The sequence below is a fragment of the Ascaphus truei genome, chromosome 18, assembly GCF_040206685.1.
Source record: "Ascaphus truei isolate aAscTru1 chromosome 18, aAscTru1.hap1, whole genome shotgun sequence".
Classification (NCBI taxonomy): Eukaryota; Metazoa; Chordata; class Amphibia; order Anura; family Ascaphidae; genus Ascaphus; species Ascaphus truei.
In genome coordinates, this window is record NC_134500.1 from 39,384,391 (window position 1) to 39,407,906 (window position 23,516).

Sequence of the window (23,516 nt, forward strand, 5' to 3'; positions counted from 1 at the left end):
AGGCTAGCCACCATTGTAATGAGGGCTTCTTGTGGGCTGGTGGTTTCACTAAGCCAGTAGAAAGTTAACTTTGCGCAGTGGCAGTATCATAGCCCATGAGGTTAATCCGAGGCGTGATTATTGCTAGTTGAAAACTTTTCCCAATACCCCGCTGTGATGAATTGCAATATAGTCAGCATTAGCAATTTTTGACAGTCTCACGAGAGACTGATATTTGTGTCTAAATATAGATAATGCCATTCTTTAGGAAACTGTGTAAAGCTGGAACCAGGCAAGATGATAACCACCTACCCCTATGATGCAAAGTATCACTAACAAGAGAATAAAATGCCCTTATGGAGTATGCCACAAGGAAAAGAATTGGCCAAACATTTGTGGAAGACTGTATGGATTACCGCGCTCCTCTTCCCTTTACAAGGGTAACTGCTGCTGGTAAAACCAAAACAAATCCTGCTCTCCTACCAATTTGGGCTCAAATATACTAGTGTCAGGTTTACATTTACAAGGTATGTCTCTTTGACAAAGGAGTCATCAGGTTGCATCTTTTGACCAAAACATGATTCAAGCCTGCCCACCTCATCAAGGTCTTGAGCAAGAACCTAAACGGAACATATGTCATTTCTTAATGTCCTGTGGACTAAACTTTGTGAGATACGTGAAAATGCCCTGAAGACTGGCATACAAATGAAAAATGTAGGAGGAGCCCCTGGAATAAGTATGCATTGTAAAATAATTCAATAATAATTGTTATTGCGCAGTCAGGCTTTCAGGTCAAACCAATGAAACATATACCTAATGATGAAATTAGTGTCATGTATAAGGATATGTTAGAGTACTGAGTGTTATCACAGGATTGCAGTTATTAACTGTTAACGCATCTTTCTATCTATAAATTGACATATCTATCGCATGTGAGGCAATCTTAGGTGGGAAATAATTGTACGCTCTCAATGACCACACTCGACCTATTGTCCCCAGATGTTTCCAATCCCATCTTGGTTTGCAGATAATCCTGTGCTCTTCACTAGGATTCATCTATCACCAAATATTTCTATTTCCACCACAACAAAAGCAGTATTAATATAGTTCTTGTTCTGGCATCACGTTTCTCAAGCAACTTCACTTAATAGATACCAACACTGATGCATAGAAAAAGAAGTCTTTTGTTTAGTGCATGAAACGACAATTAGTCATCAGACATTCTATTTTAAAATCTCATTAAATGTCTTGAAGGAGATAAGTGGGTATAATATAATCAGGGATGTGAATGTTTTCGGGGTTTTCCCGGCTACTTGATTCCATGGGCGGAACTAGTCAAGAAAAGAGCTGTCGGGTGGAAAACAGACGTCCCTGGGTGGGCTTGAACCACCAACCTTTCGGTTAACAGCCGAACGCGCTAACCAATTGCGCCACAGAGACCTTGGGTGTTATGTCGAAAGTGGTTATAATAATGTTCATAATGCACAAACCATGTTGATGATATATTTCCCTACCAAACCTACCATGAATGAGTCCATACTATCTGCATGACGAGTGTGTATATCTGATATGATCTCGTTGGTGTTAAGAGGGGGTTACCCACCCGGGTGCTGAAGATTTACATATATAAAAGCAAGTACATGCCATGTCCCTGAGCTACAGAAGTTGCTCATTTGATCTGTATGGATTTTATTTTTTGAAGTCTAAATGTGTGACTTTCACATTTGACATGAATATCACTGCGAGAAAACATTTCTTTTTCATATGAGATCATGTTTTCGAGCAACTTCCAGTAGGTTTGAAATAGCAATATTCAATCATAATTGTTATTTCACAGTCAGGTCACTGGTAAGAGAGGAGAGATCATGTATTTGGTCCCAAATACACCTCTGGTTGAAGCGTTTGCATGCAGATACACTGCAAGTGGTTGTTTGTGGAACTGCAAGAGAGTCTTTCTAGTTCACAGTTGAATTACCATATTAACTCCCACAATCCATAGCACTGAACCAGCTCCTGCATTAGGCTAGCCACCATTGTAATGAGGGCTTCTTGTGGGCTGGTGGTTTCACTAAGCCAGTAGAAAGTTAACTTTGCGCAGTGGCAGTATCATAGCCCATGAGGTTAATCCGAGGCGTGATTATTGCTAGTTGAAAACTTTTCCCAATACCCCGCTGTGATGACTTGCAATATAGTCAGCATTAGCAATTTTTGTATGTCTCACGAGAGACTGATATTTGTGTCTAAATATAGATAATGCCATTCTTTAGGAAACTGTGTAAAGCTGGAACCAGGCAAGATGATAACCACCTACCCCTATGATGCAAAGTATCACTAACAAGAGAATAAAATGCCCTTATGGAGTATGCCACAAGGAAAAGAATTGGCCAAACATTTGTGGAAGACTGTATGGATTACCGCGCTCCTCTTCCCTTTACAAGGGTAACTGCTGCTGGTAAAACCAAAACAAATCCTGCTCTCCTACCAATTTGGGCTCAAATATACTAGTGTCAGGTTTACATTTACAAGGTATGTCTCTTTGACAAAGGAGTCATCAGGTTGCATCTTTTGACCAAAACATGATTCAAGCCTGCCCACCTCATCAAGGTCTTGAGCAAGAACCTAAACGGAACATATGTCATTTCTTAATGTCCTGTGGACTAAACTTTGTGAGATACGTGAAAATGCCCTGAAGACTGGCATACAAATGAAAAATGTAGGAGGAGCCCCTGGAATAAGTATGCATTGTAAAATATTTCAATAATAATTGTTATTGCGCAGTCAGGCTTTCAGGTCAAACCAATGAAACATATACCTAATGATGAAATTAGTGTCATGTATAAGGATATGTTAGAGTACTGAGTGTTATCACAGGATTGCAGTTATTAACTGTTAACGCATCTTTCTATCTATAAATTGACATATCTATCGCATGTGAGGCAATCTTAGGTGGGAAATAATTGTACGCTCTCAATGACCACACTCGACCTATTGTCCCCAGATGTTTCCAATCCCATCTTGGTTTGCAGATAATCCTGTGCTCTTCACTAGGATTCATCTATCACCAAATATTTCTATTTCCACCACAACAAAAGCAGTATTAATATAGTTCTTGTTCTGGCATCACGTTTCTCAAGCAACTTCACTTAATAGATACCAACACTGATGCATAGAAAAAGAAGTCTTTTGTTTAGTGCATGAAACGACAATTAGTCATCAGACATTCTATTTTAAAATCTCATTAAATGTCTTGAAGGAGATAAGTGGGTATAATATAATCAGGGATGTGAATGTTTTCGGGGTTTTCCCGGCTACTTGATTCCATGGGCGGAACTAGTCAAGAAAAGAGCTGTCGGGTGGAAAACAGACGTCCCTGGGTGGGCTTGAACCACCAACCTTTCGGTTAACAGCCGAACGCGCTAACCAATTGCGCCACAGAGACCTTGGGTGTTATGTCGAAAGTGGTTATAATAATGTTCATAATGCACAAACCATGTATTTGATATATTTCCCTACCAAACCTACCATGAATGAGTCCATACTATCTGCATGACGAGTGTGTATATCTGATATGATCTCGTTGGTGTTAAGAGGGGGTTACCCACCCGGGTGCTGAAGATTTACATATATAAAAGCAAGTACATGCCATGTCCCTGAGCTACTGAAGTTGCTCATTTGATCTGTATGGATTTTATTTTTTGAAGTCTAAATGTGTGACTTTCACATTTGACATGAATATCACTGCGAGAAAACATTTCTTTTTCATATGAGATCATGTTTTCGAGCAACTTCCAGTAGGTTTGAAATAGCAATATTCAATCATAATTGTTATTTCACAGTCAGGTCACTGGTAAGAGAGGAGAGATCATGTATTTGGTCCCAAATACACCTCTGGTTGAAGCGTTTGCATGCAGATACACTGCAAGTGGTTGTTTGTGGAACTGCAAGAGAGTCTTTCTAGTTCACAGTTGAATTACCATATTAACTCCCACAATCCATAGCACTGAACCAGCTCCTGCATTAGGCTAGCCACCATTGTAATGAGGGCTTCTTGTGGGCTGGTGGTTTCACTAAGCCAGTAGAAAGTTAACTTTGCGCAGTGGCAGTATCATAGCCCATGAGGTTAATCCGAGGCGTGATTATTGCTAGTTGAAAACTTTTCCCAATACCCCGCTGTGATGACTTGCAATATAGTCAGCATTAGCAATTTTTGACAGTCTCACGAGAGACTGATATTTGTGTCTAAATATAGATAATGCCATTCTTTAGGAAACTGTGTAAAGCTGGAACCAGGCAAGATGATAACCACCTACCCCTATGATGCAAAGTATCACTAACAAGAGAATAAAATGCCCTTATGGAGTATGCCACAAGGAAAAGAATTGGCCAAACATTTGTGGAAGACTGTATGGATTACCGCGCTCCTCTTCCCTTTACAAGGGTAACTGCTGCTGGTAAAACCAAAACAAATCCTGCTCTCCTACCAATTTGGGCTCAAATATACTAGTGTCAGGTTTACATTTACAAGGTATGTCTCTTTGACAAAGGAGTCATCAGGTTGCATCTTTTGACCAAAACATGATTCAAGCCTGCCCACCTCATCAAGGTCTTGAGCAAGAACCTAAACGGAACATATGTCATTTCTTAATGTCCTGTGGACTAAACTTTGTGAGATACGTGAAAATGCCCTGAAGACTGGCATACAAATGAAAAATGTAGGAGGAGCCCCTGGAATAAGTATGCATTGTAAAATAATTCAATAATAATTGTTATTGCGCAGTCAGGCTTTCAGGTCAAACCAATGAAACATATACCTAATGATGAAATTAGTGTCATGTATAAGGATATGTTAGAGTACTGAGTGTTATCACAGGATTGCAGTTATTAACTGTTAACGCATCTTTCTATCTATAAATTGACATATCTATCGCATGTGAGGCAATCTTAGGTGGGAAATAATTGTACGCTCTCAATGACCACACTCGACCTATTGTCCCCAGATGTTTCCAATCCCATCTTGGTTTGCAGATAATCCTGTGCTCTTCACTAGGATTCATCTATCACCAAATATTTCTATTTCCACCACAACAAAAGCAGTATTAATATAGTTCTTGTTCTGGCATCACGTTTCTCAAGCAACTTCACTTAATAGATACCAACACTGATGCATAGAAAAAGAAGTCTTTTGTTTAGTGCATGAAACGACAATTAGTCATCAGACATTCTATTTTAAAATCTCATTAAATGTCTTGAAGGAGATAAGTGGGTATAATATAATCAGGGATGTGAATGTTTTCGGGGTTTTCTCGGCTACTTGATTCCATGGGCAGAACTAGTCAAGAAAAGAGCTGTCGGGTGGAAAACAGACGTCCCTGGGTGGGCTTGAACCACCAACCTTTCGGTTAACAGCCGAACGAGCTAACCAATTGCGCCACAGAGACCTTGTGTGTTTTGTTGAAAGTGGTTATAATAATGTTCATAATGCACTAACCATGTTGATGATATATTTCCCTACCAAACCTACCATGAATGAGTCCATACTATCTGCATGACGAGTGTGTATATCTGATATGATCTCGTTGGTGTTAAGAGGGGGTTACCCACCCGGGTCCTGAAGATTTCCATATATAAAAGCAAGTACATGCCATGTCCCTGAGCTACTGAAGTTGCTCATTTGATCTGTATGGATTTTATTTTTGAAGTCTAAATGTGTGACTTTCACATTTGACATGAATATCACTGCGAGAAAACATTTCTTTTTCATATGAGATCATGTTTTCGAGCAACTTCCAGTAGGTTTGAAATAGCAATATTCAATCATAATTGTTATTTCAACAGTCAGGTCACTGGTAAGAGAGGAGAGATCATGTATTTGGTCCCAAATACACCTCTGGCTGAAGCGTTTGCATGCAGATAGACTGCAAGTGGTTGTTTGTGGAACTGCAAGAGAGTCTTTCTAGTTCACAGTTGAATTACCATATTAACTCCCACAATCCATAGCACTGAACCAGCTCCTGCATTTGGCTAGCCACCAGTGTAATGAGGGCTTCTGGTGGTTACTAAGCCAATAGAAAGTTAACTTTGCGCAGTGGCAGTATCATAGCCCATGAGGTTAATCCGAGGTGTGATTATTGCTAGTTGAAAACTTTTCCCAATACCCCGCTGTGCTGACTTGCAATATAGTTAGCATTAGCAATTTTTGACAGTCTCATGAGAGACTGATCTTTGTGTTTAAATATAGATAATGCCATTCTTTAGGAAACTGTGTAAAGCTGGAACCAGGCAAGATGATAACCTACCCCTATGATGCAAACTATCACTAACAAGAGAATAAAATGCCCTTATGGAGTATGCCGCAAGGAAAAGAATTGGCCAAACATTTGTGGAAGACTGTACGGATTACCGCGCTCCTCCTCCCTTTACAAGGGTAACTGCTGCTGGTAAAACCAAAACAAATCCTGCTCTATGCATAAAAGACAAGACAACTACATAGTTCCACTGGGTTTTGGACCCAGGACCTTCTGCGTGTGAAGCAGACGTGATAACCACTACAATATGGAACTCTTAAAATTGTTTCCTGAAACAGCTTTTCTGTTCGCAAGAAAGCACATCAGATTCATTTGTGTATGCTCGAAACCTTGCTTAAATTGAGCTTACGTTTTCTGTTTAATAATATATATTTCAAAAAGTACACTTGAACAAAAAAGAATCTTACTCTATTTGGTAAAGAAAAAATTGTCTGAAAGGATACTAAAACTATATCCAATATTTCTGGATTCAAGATTTCCGTTGCCATTACAGTATCTTGTTTTCAAAAACGTACATTTATGCATAAAAGACGAGAAAACTACATAGTTCAACTGGGTTTTGAACCCAGGACCTTCTGCGTGTTAAGCAGATGTGATAACCACTACACTATGGAACTCTTAAAATTGTTTCCTGAAACAGCTTTTCAGTCCGCAAAAAAGCACACCAGATTCATTTGAGTGTGCTTGAAATCTTGCTTAAATTGAGCTAACTTTTTCTGTTTAATAATATATATTTCAAAAAGTAAACTTGAAGAAACAAGAATCTTACTCTATTTGGTAAAGAAAAAATTGTATGAAAGGATTCTAAAACTATAACCAATATTTCTGGATTCAAGATTTCTGTTGCCGTCACAATATCTTGTTTGAAAACGTACATTTATGCATAAAAGACAAGACAACTACATAGTTCCACTGGGTTTAGAACAACTGACCTTCTGCGTGTTAAGCAGATGTGATAACCACTATACTGCACCGACACACTTTATCCGAGCAAATGCCCAGTTTGTACCTGGCAGATACCTGGAATCCGCCGCTGCTCACCTCTTGCATGCTTCGTTGCGTTTGCCTACCCAGCCACGGTTCATGCCTGGCTGACGGGGTCCTGATCTGTTAAATGATAATGAGAAGGATTTACTAGGCTGCAATGCTTCACGTGTCCACCAGATGGCATAAACTCATGACTTGTAGAGCGCCGAATCAGTAATGTGTGGGCTTGCAGTTGCAGTTGCCCGCTTTATTGTGTGTAGTGGGGATGGGTGAGGGGGGGTATTTGGCCCTTGGTGTGAGTTTAGGACTTGCGGGGGGGGGTTGCGGGTGCACTTAACCCCTTCACGACCGTAGCAGTTAATACCGCTACGGTCATGAAGGGGTTAAGCCCTCCCGCTACCCCCCCCGCAAGCCCTAAACAACCATCGTTGGGGCTAATATCCCATTCACCCACCCTCCCGCTACCCACAATAAAAAAATACACACACACAGCAGCCGCCAAAAAATAAATAAATAAATCTAAATAAATAAATAAATAAATAAATGACAATAAATACATTTGAAATACATTTTTATTGATAGTGTAGATGTGCAGGGGGTCTCCGGAGCTGAATCGCGTTGGTTTCATGTCTGGGCCCCCCCTGCCCCCCGAGATACAGGCCCCTTTAGGGGGTGCCGGTATCCCTCTGCTTGGTTTAAAGGGCGCGACCACGTGATCGCGGCCTGTAAACCAAGCAGAGCAGAGGGATACCGGCACCCCCTAAAGGGGCCTGTATCTCGGGGGGCAGGGGGTCCCCAGACCTGAAACCTGTGCGCTTCTGCTCTGGAGACCCTCTGCACATGTACAGTATCAATAAAACACATACAATATACAGTATAAATAAACACTCGTTCTTTACCTTAGCGGCTATGCGCTATGGTAAAGAAGCATCATTTCTGTATTTTAATAATATTGTACAGTGAGCAGGGGGTTCCCTGAGCCAGAAATTAATGCTCAGGGACCCCCCCTGCTCCTGCTCAATATTATTAAAAATACAGAAATGCTGCTTCATTACCATAGCGGATAGCCGCTAAGGCAATGAAGGGGTTAACCCACCGTGCCCGCTTTATTGTGTGTAGTGGGGATGGGTGAGGGGGGTATTTGGCCCTTGGTGTGAGTTTAGGACTTGCGGGGGGGTTGCGGGTGCACTTAACCCCTTCACGACCGTAGCATTTAATACCGCTACGGTCATGAAGAGGTTAAGCCCTCCCGCTACCCCCCGCAAGCCCTAAACAAGCACCGTTGGGGCTAATACCCCATTCACCCACCCCCGCTACCCATTTAAAAAAAAATAGACACACACAGCAGCCGCCAAAAAATAAATAAATAAATCTAAATAAATAAATAAATAAATGACAATAAATACATTTGAAATGAATTTTTATTGATAGTGTAGATGTGCAGGGGGTCTCCGGAGCTGAATCGCGTTGGTTTCAGGTCTGGGCCCCCCCTGCCCCCCGAGATACAGGCCCCTTTAGGGGGTGCCGGTATCCCTCTGCTTGATTTAAAAGGCGCGACCACGTGATCGCGGCCTGTAAACCAAGCAGAGCAGAGGGATACCGGCACCCCCTAAAGGGGCCTGTATCTCGGAGGGCAGGGGGTCCCCAGACCTGAAACCTGTGCGCTTCTGCTCTGGAGACCCTCTGCACATGTACAGTATCAATAAAACACATACAATATACAGTATAAATAAACACTCGTTCTTTACCTTAGCGGCTATGTGCTATGGTAAAGAAGCATCATTTCTGTATTTTAATAATATTGTACAGTGAGCAGGGGGTTCCCTGAGCCAGAAATTAATGCTCAGGGACCCCCCCTGCTCCTGCTCAATATTATTAAAAATACAGAAATGCGGGGGGCGTGTCTATGACGTCAACCAGGACAGTCGGGTAAAGGGAGAGCTCTGGAGACCCCTCTGTATAATCGTTGAATTTATACCTTTGCACCCGGCCAAAAACACCTTAAATTGCATACAATCCCTCCCTGAATCTGCAGGGATGGCGAACAGGGGAAAAAATCAGCAGCCCCAGGGGGTTGGAAGGTTCTTTACCCCTGCTAAACAAACTGCTGAAGCGGGAAGCAGGCGGCAAGATGGCCTCCAGACATCAGGTGCACGAGGCAAACAAGGCCTCACTAGCCCGGCGAGCCCCGCTGAAACAAACGTTTTCTGTTTGATAATATATATTTCAAAAAGTACACTTGAACAAACAAGAATCTTACTCTATTTGGTAAAGAAAAAATTGTATGAAAGGATTCTAAAACCATAACCAATATTTCTGGATTCAAGATTTCCGTTTCCGTCACAATATCTTGATTGAAAACATACATTTATGCATAAAAGACCAGACAACTACATAATTCCACTGGATTTTGAACCCAGGACCTTCTGCGTTTTAATTAGACGTGATAACGACTACACTATGGAACTCCTAAAATTGTTTTCTGAAACAGCTTTTCTGTCCGCAAGAAAGCACATCAGATTCGTTTGTGTGTGCTCGAAACCTTGCTTAAATTGAGCTTACGTTTTCTGTTTAATAATATATATTTCAAAAAGTACACTTGAACAAAAAAGAATCTTACTCTATTTGGTAAAGAAATAATTGTCTGAAAGGATACTAAAACTATATCCAATATTTCTGGATTCAAGATTTCCGTTGCCATTACAGTATCTTGTTTTCGAAAACGTACATTTATGCATAAAAGACGAGAAAACTACATAGTTCAACTGGGTTTTTAACCCAGGACCTTCTGCGCGTGAAGCAGACGTGATAACCACTACACTATGGAACTCTTAAAATTGTTTCCTGAAACAGCTTTTCTGTCCGCAAGAAAGCACATCAGATTCGTTTGTGTGTGCTCGAAACCTTGCTTAAATTGAGCTTACGTTTTCTGTTTAATAATATATATTTCAAAAAGTACACTTGAACAAAAAAGAATCTTACTCTATTTGGTAAAGAAAAAATTGTCTAAAAGTATACTAAAACTATATCCAATATTTCTGGATTCAAGATTTCCGTTGCCATTACAGTATCTTGTTTTCGAAAACGTACATTTATGCATAAAAGACGAGAAAACTACATAGTTCAACTGGGTTTTGAACCCAGGACCTTCTGCGTGTTAAGCAGATGTGATAACCACTACACTATGGAACTCTTAAAATTGTTTCCTGAAACAGCTTTTCTGTCCGCAAGAAAGCACATCAGATTCATTTGTGTGTGCTCGAAACCTTGCTTAAATTGAGCTTACGTTTTCTGTTTAATAATATATATTTCAAAAAGTGCACTTGAACAAACAAGAATCTTACTCTATTTGGTAAAGAAAAAATTGTATGAAAGGATTCTAAAACCATAACCAATATTTCTGGATTCAAGATTTCTGTTGCCGTCACAATATCTTGTTTGAAAACGTACATTTATGCATTAAAGACCAGACAACTACATATTTCCACTGGGTTTTTAACCCAGGACCTTCTGCGTGTTAAGCAGACGTGATAACCACTACACTATGGAACTCTTAAAAATGTTTTCTGAAACAGCTTTTCTGTCCGCAAGAAAGCACATCAGATTCATTTGTGTGTGCTCGAAATCTTGCTTAAATTGAGCTTACGTTTTCTGTTTAATATATATTTCAAAAAGTGTACTTGAACAAACAAGAATCTTACTCTATTTGGTAAAGAAAAAATTGTATGAAAGGATTCTAAAACAATAACAAATATTTCTGGATTCAAGATTTCTGTTGCCGTCACAATATCTTGTTTGAAAACATACATTTATGCATTAAAGACCAGACAACTACACAGTTCCACTGTGTTTTGAACAACGGACATTCTAAGTGTTAAGCAGATGTGATAACCACTACACTATGGTACTCTTACAAAAGTTTTCTGAAACAGCTTATCAGTCTGCAAAAAAGCACATCAGATTCATTTGTGTGTGCTTGAAATCTTGCTTAAATTGAGCTTACGTTTTCTGTTTAATAATATATTTCAAAAAGTACACTTGAACAAACAAGAATCTTACTCTATTTGGTAAAGAAAAAATTGTATGAAAGGATTCTAAAACCATAACCAATATTTCTGGATTCAAGATTTCCGTTGCCGTCACAATATCTTGTTTGAAAATGTACATTTATGCATAGAAGACAAGACAACTACATAGTTACACTGGGTTTTGAACTCAGGATCTTCGGCGTGTGAAGAAGACGTGATAACCACTACACTATGGAACTCTTAAAAATGTTTTCTGAAACAGCTTTTCAGTCTGCAAAAAAGCACATCAGATTCATTTGTGTGTGCACAAAACCTTGCTTAAATTGAGTTTACGTTTTCTGTTTAATAATATATATTTCAAAAAGTACACTTGAACAAACAAGAATCTTACTCTATTTGGTAAAGAAAAAATTGTATGAAAGGATTCTAAAACCATAACCAATATTTCTGGATTCAAGATTTCTGTTGCCGTCACAATACTGTATCTTGTTTGAAAACGTACATTTAAGCATAGAAGATCAGACAACTACATAGTTCCACTGTGTTCTGAACAACGGACCTTCTGCGTGTTAAGCAGATGGGATAACCACTATACTATGGAACTCTCAAAATTGTTTCCTGAAACAGCATTTCTGTCCACAAGAAAGCACATCAGATTCATTTGTGTGTGCTCAAAATCATGCTTAAATTGAGCTTACGTTTTCTGTTTAATAAAATATATTTCAAAAAGTAAACTTAAACAAACAAGAATATTACTTTATTTGGTAAAGAAAAAATTGTCTGAAAGGATTCTAAAACCATAACCAATATTTCTGGATTCAAGATTTCTGTTGCCGTCACAATATCTTGTTTTCGAAAACAGAAATTTATGCATAAAAGACCAGACAACTACATAGTTCCACTGGGTTTTGAACCCAGAACCTTCTGCGTGTTAAGTAGATGTGATAACCACTACACTATGGAACTCTTAAAAATGTTTTCTGAAACAGCTTTTCAGTCCGCAAAAAAGCACATCAGATTAATTTGTGTGTGCTTGAAATCTTGCTTAAATTGAGCTAACGTTTTCTGTTTAATAATATATATTTCATAAATTACACTTGAACAAACAAGAATCTTACTCTATTTGGTAAAGAAAAAAATGTATGAAAGGATTCTAAAACCATAACCAATATTTCTGGATTCAAGATTTCTGTTGCCGTCACAATATCTTGTTTGAAAACGTACATTTATGCATAAAAGACAAGACAACTACATAGTTCCACTGTGTTTTGAACAACTGACCTTCTGCGTGTTAAGCAGATGTGATAACCACTATACTATGGAACTCTTAAAATTGTTTCCTGAAACAGCTTTTCTGTCCGCAAGAAAGCACATCAGATTCATTTGTGTGTGCTCGAAACCTTGCTTAAATTGAGCTAACGTTTTCTGTTTAATAATATATATTTCATTAATTACACTTGAACAAACAAGAATCTTACTCTATTTGGTAAAGAAAAAATTGTATGAAAGGATTCTAAAACCATAACCAATATTTCTGGATTCAAGATTTCTGTTGCCGTCACAATATCTTGTTTGAAAACGTACATTTATGCATAAAAGACAAGACAACTACATAGTTCCACTGTGTTTTGAACAACTGACCTTCTGCGTGTTAAGCAGATGTGATAACCAATATACTATGGAACTCTTAAAATTGTTTCCTGAAACAGCTTTTCTGTCCGCAAGAAAGCACATCAGATTCATTTGTGTGTGCTCGAAACCTTGCTTAAATTGAGCTTACGTTTTCTGTTTAATAATATATATTTCAAAAAGTACACTTGAACAAACAAGAATCTTACTCTATTTGGTAAAGAAAAAATTGTATGAAAGGATTCTAAAACCATAACCAATATTTCTGGATTCAAGATTTCTGTTGCCGTCACAATATCTTGTTTGAAAACGTACATTTATGCATTAAAGACCAGACAACTACATAGTTCCACTGGGTTTTTAACCCAGGACCTTCTGCGTGTAAAGCAGACGTGATAACCACTACACTATGGAACTCTTAAAAATGTTTTCTGAAACAGCTTTTCAGTCCGCAAAAAAGCACATCAGATTAATTTGTGTGTGCTTGAAATCTTGCTTAAATTGAGCTAACGTTTTCTGTTTAATAATATATATTTAATAAAGTACACTTGAACAAACAAGAATCTTACTCTATTTCGTAAAGAAAAAACTGTCTGAAAGGATACTAAAACCATATCCAATATTTCTGGATTCAAGATTTTCGTTGCCGTTACAATATCTTGTTTTCGAAAACGTACATTTATGCATAAAAGACCAGACAACTACATAGTTCCACTGGGTTTTGAACCCAGGACCTTCTGCAGGTTAAGCAGACGTGATAACCACTACACTATGGAACTCTTAAAAATGTTTTCTGAAACAGCTTTTCTGTCCGCAAGAAAGCACATCCGATTCATTTGAGTGTGCTCGAAATCTTGCTTAAATTGAGCTTACGTTTTCTGTTTAATAATATATATTTCAAAAAGTACACTTGAACAAACAAGAATCTTACTCTATTTGGTAAAGAAAAAATTGTATGAAAGGATTCTAAAACCATAACCAATATTTCTGGATTCAAGATTTCCGTTTCCGTCACAATATCTTGATTGAAAACATACATTTATGCATAAAAGACCAGACAACTACATAATTCCACTGGATTTTGAACCCAGGACCTTCTGCGTTTTAATTAGACGTGATAACGACTACACTATGGAACTCCTAAAATTGTTTTCTGAAACAGCTTTTCTGTCCGCAAGAAAGCACATCAGATTCGTTTGTGTGTGCTCGAAACCTTGCTTAAATTGAGCTTACGTTTTCTGTTTAATAATATATATTTCAAAAAGTACACTTGAACAAAAAAGAATCTTACTCTATTTGGTAAAGAAATAATTGTCTGAAAGGATACTAAAACTATATCCAATATTTCTGGATTCAAGATTTCCGTTGCCATTACAGTATCTTGTTTTCGAAAACGTACATTTATGCATAAAAGACGAGAAAACTACATAGTTCAACTGGGTTTTTAACCCAGGACCTTCTGCGCGTGAAGCAGACGTGATAACCACTACACTATGGAACTCTTAAAATTGTTTCCTGAAACAGCTTTTCTGTCCGCAAGAAAGCACATCAGATTCGTTTGTGTGTGCTCGAAACCTTGCTTAAATTGAGCTTACGTTTTCTGTTTAATAATATATATTTCAAAAAGTACACTTGAACAAAAAAGAATCTTACTCTATTTGGTAAAGAAAAAATTGTCTAAAAGTATACTAAAACTATATCCAATATTTCTGGATTCAAGATTTCCGTTGCCATTACAGTATCTTGTTTTCGAAAACGTACATTTATGCATAAAAGACGAGAAAACTACATAGTTCAACTGGGTTTTGAACCCAGGACCTTCTGCGTGTTAAGCAGATGTGATAACCACTACACTATGGAACTCTTAAAATTGTTTCCTGAAACAGCTTTTCTGTCCGCAAGAAAGCACATCAGATTCATTTGTGTGTGCTCGAAACCTTGCTTAAATTGAGCTTACGTTTTCTGTTTAATAATATATATTTCAAAAAGTGCACTTGAACAAACAAGAATCTTACTCTATTTGGTAAAGAAAAAATTGTATGAAAGGATTCTAAAACCATAACCAATATTTCTGGATTCAAGATTTCTGTTGCCGTCACAATATCTTGTTTGAAAACGTACATTTATGCATTAAAGACCAGACAACTACATATTTCCACTGGGTTTTTAACCCAGGACCTTCTGCGTGTTAAGCAGACGTGATAACCACTACACTATGGAACTCTTAAAAATGTTTTCTGAAACAGCTTTTCTGTCCGCAAGAAAGCACATCAGATTCATTTGTGTGTGCTCGAAATCTTGCTTAAATTGAGCTTACGTTTTCTGTTTAATATATATTTCAAAAAGTGTACTTGAACAAACAAGAATCTTACTCTATTTGGTAAAGAAAAAATTGTATGAAAGGATTCTAAAACAATAACAAATATTTCTGGATTCAAGATTTCTGTTGCCGTCACAATATCTTGTTTGAAAACATACATTTATGCATTAAAGACCAGACAACTACACAGTTCCACTGTGTTTTGAACAACGGACATTCTAAGTGTTAAGCAGATGTGATAACCACTACACTATGGTACTCTTACAAAAGTTTTCTGAAACAGCTTATCAGTCTGCAAAAAAGCACATCAGATTCATTTGTGTGTGCTTGAAATCTTGCTTAAATTGAGCTTACGTTTTCTGTTTAATAATATATTTCAAAAAGTACACTTGAACAAACAAGAATCTTACTCTATTTGGTAAAGAAAAAATTGTATGAAAGGATTCTAAAACCATAACCAATATTTCTGGATTCAAGATTTCCGTTGCCGTCACAATATCTTGTTTGAAAATGTACATTTATGCATAGAAGACAAGACAACTACATAGTTACACTGGGTTTTGAACTCAGGATCTTCGGCGTGTGAAGAAGACGTGATAACCACTACACTATGGAACTCTTAAAAATGTTTTCTGAAACAGCTTTTCAGTCTGCAAAAAAGCACATCAGATTCATTTGTGTGTGCACAAAACCTTGCTTAAATTGAGTTTACGTTTTCTGTTTAATAATATATATTTCAAAAAGTACACTTGAACAAACAAGAATCTTACTCTATTTGGTAAAGAAAAAATTGTATGAAAGGATTCTAAAACCATAACCAATATTTCTGGATTCAAGATTTCTGTTGCCGTCACAATACTGTATCTTGTTTGAAAACGTACATTTAAGCATAGAAGATCAGACAACTACATAGTTCCACTGTGTTCTGAACAACGGACCTTCTGCGTGTTAAGCAGATGGGATAACCACTATACTATGGAACTCTCAAAATTGTTTCCTGAAACAGCATTTCTGTCCACAAGAAAGCACATCAGATTCATTTGTGTGTGCTCAAAATCATGCTTAAATTGAGCTTACGTTTTCTGTTTAATAAAATATATTTCAAAAAGTAAACTTAAACAAACAAGAATATTACTTTATTTGGTAAAGAAAAAATTGTCTGAAAGGATTCTAAAACCATAACCAATATTTCTGGATTCAAGATTTCTGTTGCCGTCACAATATCTTGTTTTCGAAAACAGAAATTTATGCATAAAAGACCAGACAACTACATAGTTCCACTGGGTTTTGAACCCAGAACCTTCTGCGTGTTAAGTAGATGTGATAACCACTACACTATGGAACTCTTAAAAATGTTTTCTGAAACAGCTTTTCAGTCCGCAAAAAAGCACATCAGATTAATTTGTGTGTGCTTGAAATCTTGCTTAAATTGAGCTAACGTTTTCTGTTTAATAATATATATTTCATAAATTACACTTGAACAAACAAGAATCTTACTCTATTTGGTAAAGAAAAAAATGTATGAAAGGATTCTAAAACCATAACCAATATTTCTGGATTCAAGATTTCTGTTGCCGTCACAATATCTTGTTTGAAAACGTACATTTATGCATAAAAGACAAGACAACTACATAGTTCCACTGTGTTTTGAACAACTGACCTTCTGCGTGTTAAGCAGATGTGATAACCACTATACTATGGAACTCTTAAAATTGTTTCCTGAAACAGCTTTTCTGTCCGCAAGAAAGCACATCAGATTCATTTGTGTGTGCTCGAAACCTTGCTTAAATTGAGCTAACGTTTTCTGTTTAATAAAATATATTTCAAAAAGTAAACTTAAACAAACAAGAATATTACTTTATTTGGTAAAGAAAAAATTGTCTGAAAGGATTCTAAAACCATAACCAATATTTCTGGATTCAAGATTTCTGTTGCCGTCACAATATCTTGTTTTCGAAAACAGAAATTTATGCATAAAAGACCAGACAACTACATAGTTCCACTGGGTTTTGAACCCAGAACCTTCTGCGTGTTAAGTAGATGTGATAACCACTACACTATGGAACTCTTAAAAATGTTTTCTGAAACAGCTTTTCAGTCCGCAAAAAAGCACATCAGATTAATTTGTGTGTGCTTGAAATCTTGCTTAAATTGAGCTAACGTTTTCTGTTTAATAATATATATTTCATAAATTACACTTGAACAAACAAGAATCTTACTCTATTTGGTAAAGAAAAAAATGTATGAAAGGATTCTAAAACCATAACCAATATTTCTGGATTCAAGATTTCTGTTGCCGTCACAATATCTTGTTTGAAAACGTACATTTATGCATAAAAGACAAGACAACTACATAGTTCCACTGTGTTTTGAACAACTGACCTTCTGCGTGTTAAGCAGATGTGATAACCACTATACTATGGAACTCTTAAAATTGTTTCCTGAAACAGCTTTTCTGTCCGCAAGAAAGCACATCAGATTCATTTGTGTGTGCTCGAAACCTTGCTTAAATTGAGCTAACGTTTTCTGTTTAATAATATATATTTCATTAATTACACTTGAACAAACAAGAATCTTACTCTATTTGGTAAAGAAAAAATTGTATGAAAGGATTCTAAAACCATAACCAATATTTCTGGATTCAAGATTTCTGTTGCCGTCACAATATCTTGTTTGAAAACGTACATTTATGCATAAAAGACAAGACAACTACATAGTTCCACTGTGTTTTGAACAACTGACCTTCTGCGTGTTAAGCAGATGTGATAACCAATATACTATGGAACTCTTAAAATTGTTTCCTGAAACAGCTTTTCTGTCCGCAAGAAAGCACATCAGATTCATTTGTGTGTGCTCGAAACCTTGCTTAAATTGAGCTTACGTTTTCTGTTTAATAATATATATTTCAAAAAGTACACTTGAACAAACAAGAATCTTACTCTATTTGGTAAAGAAAAAATTGTATGAAAGGATTCTAAAACCATAACCAATATTTCTGGATTCAAGATTTCTGTTGCCGTCACAATATCTTGTTTGAAAACGTACATTTACAGTATGCATTAAAGACCAGACAACTACATAGTTCCACTGGGTTTTTAACCCAGGACCTTCTGCGTGTAAAGCAGACGTGATAACCACTACACTATGGAACTCTTAAAAATGTTTTCTGAAACAGCTTTTCAGTCCGCAAAAAAGCACATCAGATTAATTTGTGTGTGCTTGAAATCTTGCTTAAATTGAGCTAACGTTTTCTGTTTAATAATATATATTTAATAAAGTACACTTGAACAAACAAGAATCTTACTCTATTTCGTAAAGAAAAAACTGTCTGAAAGGATACTAAAACCATATCCAATATTTCTGGATTCAAGATTTTCGTTGCCGTTACAATATCTTGTTTTCGAAAACGTACATTTATGCATAAAAGACCAGACAACTACATAGTTCCACTGGGTTTTGAACCCAGGACCTTCTGCAGGTTAAGCAGACGTGATAACCACTACACTATGGAACTTTTAAAAATGTTTTCTGAAACAGCTTTTCTGTCCGCAAGAAAGCACATCCGATTCATTTGAGTGTGCTCGAAATCTTGCTTAAATTGAGCTTACGTTTTCTGTTTAATAATATATATTTCAAAAAGTACACTTGAACAAACAAGAATCTTACTCTATTTGGTAAAGAAAAAATTGTATGAAAGGATTCTAAAAACATAACCAATATTTCTGGATTCAAGATTTCTGTTACCGTCACAATATCTTGTTTGAAAACGTACATTTAAGCATTAAAGACCAGACAACTACATAGTTCCACTGTGTTTTGAACAACGGACCTTCTGCGTGTTAAGCAGATGTGATAACCACTACACTATGGAACTCTTACAAAAGTTTTCTGAAACAGCTTTTCAGTCTGCAAAAAAGCACATCAGATTCATTTGTGTGTACTTGAAATCTTGCTTAAATTGCGCTTACGTTCTCTGTTTAATAATATATATTTCAAAAAGTACACTTGAACAAACAAGAATCTTACTCTATTTGGTAAAGAAAAAATTGTTTGAAAGGATACTGAAACCATATCAAATATTTCTGGATTCAAGATTTCCGTTGCCGTTACAATATCTTGTTTTCGAAAACGTACATTTATGCATAAAAGACCAGACAACAACATAGTTCCACTGGGTTTTGAACCCAGGACCTTCTGCGTGTTAAGCAGACGTGATAACCACTTCACTATGGAACTCTTAAAATTGTTTCCTGAAACAGCTTTTCTGTCCGCAAGAAAGCACATCAGATTCATTTGTGTGTGCTCGAAACCTTGCTTAAATTGAGCTTACGTTTTCTGTTTAATAATATATATTTCAAAAAGTGCACTTGAACAAACAAGAATCTTACTCTATTTGGTAAAGAAAAAATTGTATGAAAGGATTCTAAAACCATAACCAATATTTCTGGATTCAAGATTTCGGTTGCCGTCACAATATCTTGTTTGAAAACGTACATTTATGCATTAAAGACCAGACAACTACATATTTCCACTGGGTTTTTAACCCAGGACCTTCTGCGTGTTAAGCAGACGTGATAACCACTACACTATGGAACTCTTAAAAATGTTTTCTGAAACAGCTTTTCTGTCCGCAAGAAAGCACATCAGATTCATTTGTGTGTGCTCGAAATCTTGCTTAAATTGAGCTTACGTTTTCTGTTTAAGATATATTTCAAAAAGTGTACTTGAACAAACAAGAATCTTACTCTATTTGGTAAAGAAAAAATTGTATGAAAGGATTCTAAAACAATAACAAATATTTCTGGATTCAAGATTTCTGTTGCCGTCACAATATCTTGTTTGAAAACATACATTTATGCATTAAAGACCAGACAACTACACAGTTCCACTGTGTTTTGAACAACGGACATTCTAAGTGTTAAGCAGATGTGATAACCACTACACTATGGTACTCTTACAAAAGTTTTCTGAAACAGCTTTTCAGTCTGCAAAAAAGCACATCAGATTAATTTGTGTGTGCTTGAAATCTTGCTTAAATTGAGCTTACGTTTTCTGTTTAATAATATATTTCAAAAAGTACACTTGAACAAACAAGAATCTTACTCTATTTGGTAAAGAAAAAATTGTATGAAAGGATTCTAAAACCATAACCAATATTTCTGGATTCAAGATTTCCGTTGCCGTCACAATATCTTGTTTGAAAATGTACATTTATGCATAGAAGACAAGACAACTACATAGTTCCACTGGGTTTTGAACCCAGGATCTTCGGCGTGTGAAGAAGACGTGATAACCACTACACTATGGAACTCTTAAAAATGTTTTCTGAAACAGCTTTTCAACAAAAAAGCACATCAGATTCATTTGTGTGTGCACAAAACCTTGCTTAAATTGAGTTTACGTTTTCTGTTTAATAATATATATTTCAAAAAGTACACTTGAACAAACAAGAATCTTACTCTATTTGGTAAAGAAAAAATTGTATGAAAGGATTCTAAAACCATAACCAATATTTCTGGATTCAAGATTTCTGTTGCCGTCACAATACTGTATCTTGTTTGAAAACGTACATTTAAGCATAGAAGATCAGACAACTACATAGTTCCACTGTGTTTTGAACAACGGACCTTCTGCGTGTTAAGCAGATGGGATAACCACTATACTATGGAACTCTCAAAATTGTTTCCTGAAACAGCATTTCTGTCCACAAGAAAGCACATCAGATTCATTTGTGTGTGCTCAAAATCATGCTTAAATTGAGCTTACGTTTTCTGTTTAATAAAATATATTTCAAAAAGTAAACTTAAACAAACAAGAATATTACTTTATTTGGTAAAGAAAAAATTGTCTGAAAGGATTCTAAAACCATAACCAATATTTCTGGATTCAAGATTTCTGTTGCCGTCACAATATCTTGTTTTCGAAAACAGAAATTTATGCATAAAAGACCAGACAACTACATAGTTCCACTGGATTTTGAACCCAGAACCTTCTGCGTGTTAAGTAGATGTGATAACCACTACACTATGGAACTCTTAAAAATGTGTTCTGAAACAGCTTTTCAGTCCGCAAAAAAGCACATCAGATTAATTTGTGTGTGCTTGAAATCTTGCTTAAATTGAGCTAACGTTTTCTGTTTAATAATATATATTTCATAAATTACACTTGAACAAACAAGAATCTTACTCTATTTGGTAAAGAAAAAATTGTATGAAAGGATTCTAAAACCATAACCAATATTTCTGGATTCAAGATTTCTGTTGCCGTCACAATATCTTGTTTGAAAACGTACATTTATGCATAAAAGACAAGACAACTACATAGTTCCACTGTGTTTTGAACAACTGACCTTCTGCGTGTTAAGCAGATGTGATAACCACTATACTATGGAACTCTTAAAATTGTTTCCTGAAACAGCTTTTCTGTCCGCAAGAAAGCACATCAGATTCATTTGTGTGTGCTCGAAACCTTGCTTAAATTGAGCTTACGTTTTCTGTTTAATAATATATATTTCAAAAAGTACACTTGAACAAACAAGAATCTTACTCTATTTGGTAAAGAAAAAATTGTATGAAAGGATTCTAAAACCATAACCAATATTTCTGGATTCAAGATTTCTGTTGCCGTCACAATATCTTGTTTGAAAACGTACATTTATGCATTAAAGACCAGACAACTACATAGTTCCACTGGGTTTTTAACCCAGGACCTTCTGCGTGTTAAGCAGACGTGATAACCACTACACTATGGAACTCTTAAAAATGTTTTCTGAAACAGCTTTTCAGTCCGCAAAAAAGCACATCAGATTAATTTGTGTGTGCTTGAAATCTTGCTTTAATTGAGCTAACGTTTTCTGTTTAATAATATATATTTAATAAAGTACACTTGAACAAACAAGAATCTTACTCTATTTCGTAAAGAAAAAACTGTCTGAAAGGATACTAAAACCATATCCAATATTTCTGGATTCAAGATTTTCGTTGCCGTTACAATATCTTGTTTTCGAAAACGTACATTTATGCATAAAAGACCAGACAACTACATAGTTCCACTGGGTTTTGAACCCAGGACCTTCTGCAGGTTAAGCAGACGTGATAACCACTACACTATGGAACTCTTAAAAATGTTTTCTGAAACAGCTTTTCTGTCCGCAAGAAAGCACATCCGATTCATTTGAGTGTGCTCGAAATCTTGCTTAAATTGAGCTCACGTTTTCTGTTTAATAATATATATTTCAAAAAGTACACTTGAACAAACAAGAATCTTACTCTATTTGGTAAAGAAAAAATTGTATGAAAGGATTCTAAAACCATAACCAATATTTCTGGATTCAAGATTTCTGTTACCGTCACAATATCTTGTTTGAAAACGTACATTTAAGCATTAAAGACCAGACAACTACATAGTTCCACTGTGTTTTGAACAACGGACCTTCTGCGTGTTAAGCAGATGTGATAACCACTACACTATGGAACTCTTACAAAAGTTTTCTGAAACAGCTTTTCAGTCTGCAAAAAAGCACATCAGATTCATTTGTGTGTACTTGAAATCTTGCTTAAATTGCGCTTACTTTTTCTGTTTAATAATATATATTTCAAAAAGTACACTTGAACAAACAAGAATCTTACTCTATTTGGTAAAGAAAAAATTGTTTGAAAGGATACTGAAACCATATCCAATATTTCTGGATTCAAGATTTCCGTTGCCGTTACAATATCTTGTTTTCGAAAACGTACATTTATGCATAAAAGACCAGACAACAACATAGTTCCACTGGGTTTTGAACCCAGGACCTTCTGCGTGTTAAGCAGACGTGATGACCACTTCACTATGGAACTCTTAAAAATGTTTTCTGAAACAGCTTTTCTGTCCGCAAGAAAGCACATCCGATTCATTTGAGTGTGCTCGAAATCTTGCTTAAATTGAGCTTACGTTTTCTGTTTAATAATATATATTTCAAAAAGTACACTTGAACAAACAAGAATCTTACTCTATTTGGTAAAGAAAAAATTGTATGAAAGGATTCTAAAAACATAACCAATATTTCTGGATTCAAGATTTCTGTTACCGTCACAATATCTTGTTTGAAAACGTACATTTAAGCATTATAGACCAGACAACTACATAGTTCCACTGTGTTTTGAACAACGGACCTTCTGCGTGTTAAGCAGATGTGATAACCACTACACTATGGAACTCTTACAAAAGTTTTCTGAAACAGCTTTTCAGTCTGCAAAAAAGCACATCAGATTCATTTGTGTGTACTTG

The 23,516-nt window shown here is 36.4% G+C and overlaps 8 non-coding genes across 8 annotated transcripts; 4 read left to right on the forward strand and 4 right to left on the reverse strand.

Moving 5' to 3' along the window:
• The first annotated feature begins 66 nt into the window (after positions 1–66).
• LOC142469348 (U4 spliceosomal RNA) lies at positions 67–207 on the forward strand. The gene has a single exon (XR_012789032.1). It is a non-coding gene; the product is annotated as a U4 spliceosomal RNA (small nuclear RNA).
• Positions 208–1,345: 1,138 nt separating this feature from the next.
• TRNAN-GUU (transfer RNA asparagine (anticodon GUU)) lies at positions 1,346–1,419 on the reverse strand. The gene has a single exon. It is a non-coding gene; the product is annotated as a tRNA-Asn (tRNA).
• Positions 1,420–2,065: 646 nt separating this feature from the next.
• LOC142469344 (U4 spliceosomal RNA) lies at positions 2,066–2,206 on the forward strand. The gene has a single exon (XR_012789027.1). It is a non-coding gene; the product is annotated as a U4 spliceosomal RNA (small nuclear RNA).
• A 1,138-nt stretch (positions 2,207–3,344) lies between these two features.
• TRNAN-GUU (transfer RNA asparagine (anticodon GUU)) lies at positions 3,345–3,418 on the reverse strand. The gene has a single exon. It is a non-coding gene; the product is annotated as a tRNA-Asn (tRNA).
• Positions 3,419–4,064: 646 nt separating this feature from the next.
• LOC142469374 (U4 spliceosomal RNA) lies at positions 4,065–4,205 on the forward strand. Its single transcript, XR_012789054.1, has one exon. It is a non-coding gene; the product is annotated as a U4 spliceosomal RNA (small nuclear RNA).
• A 1,848-nt stretch (positions 4,206–6,053) lies between these two features.
• LOC142469345 (U4 spliceosomal RNA) lies at positions 6,054–6,194 on the forward strand. Its single transcript, XR_012789028.1, has one exon. It is a non-coding gene; the product is annotated as a U4 spliceosomal RNA (small nuclear RNA).
• Positions 6,195–13,272: 7,078 nt separating this feature from the next.
• Positions 13,273–13,345, reverse strand: TRNAV-UAC (transfer RNA valine (anticodon UAC)). The gene has a single exon. It is a non-coding gene; the product is annotated as a tRNA-Val (tRNA).
• A 4,982-nt stretch (positions 13,346–18,327) lies between these two features.
• TRNAV-UAC (transfer RNA valine (anticodon UAC)) lies at positions 18,328–18,400 on the reverse strand. Its single transcript has one exon. It is a non-coding gene; the product is annotated as a tRNA-Val (tRNA).
• Between the last annotated feature and the right edge of the window lie 5,116 nt (positions 18,401–23,516).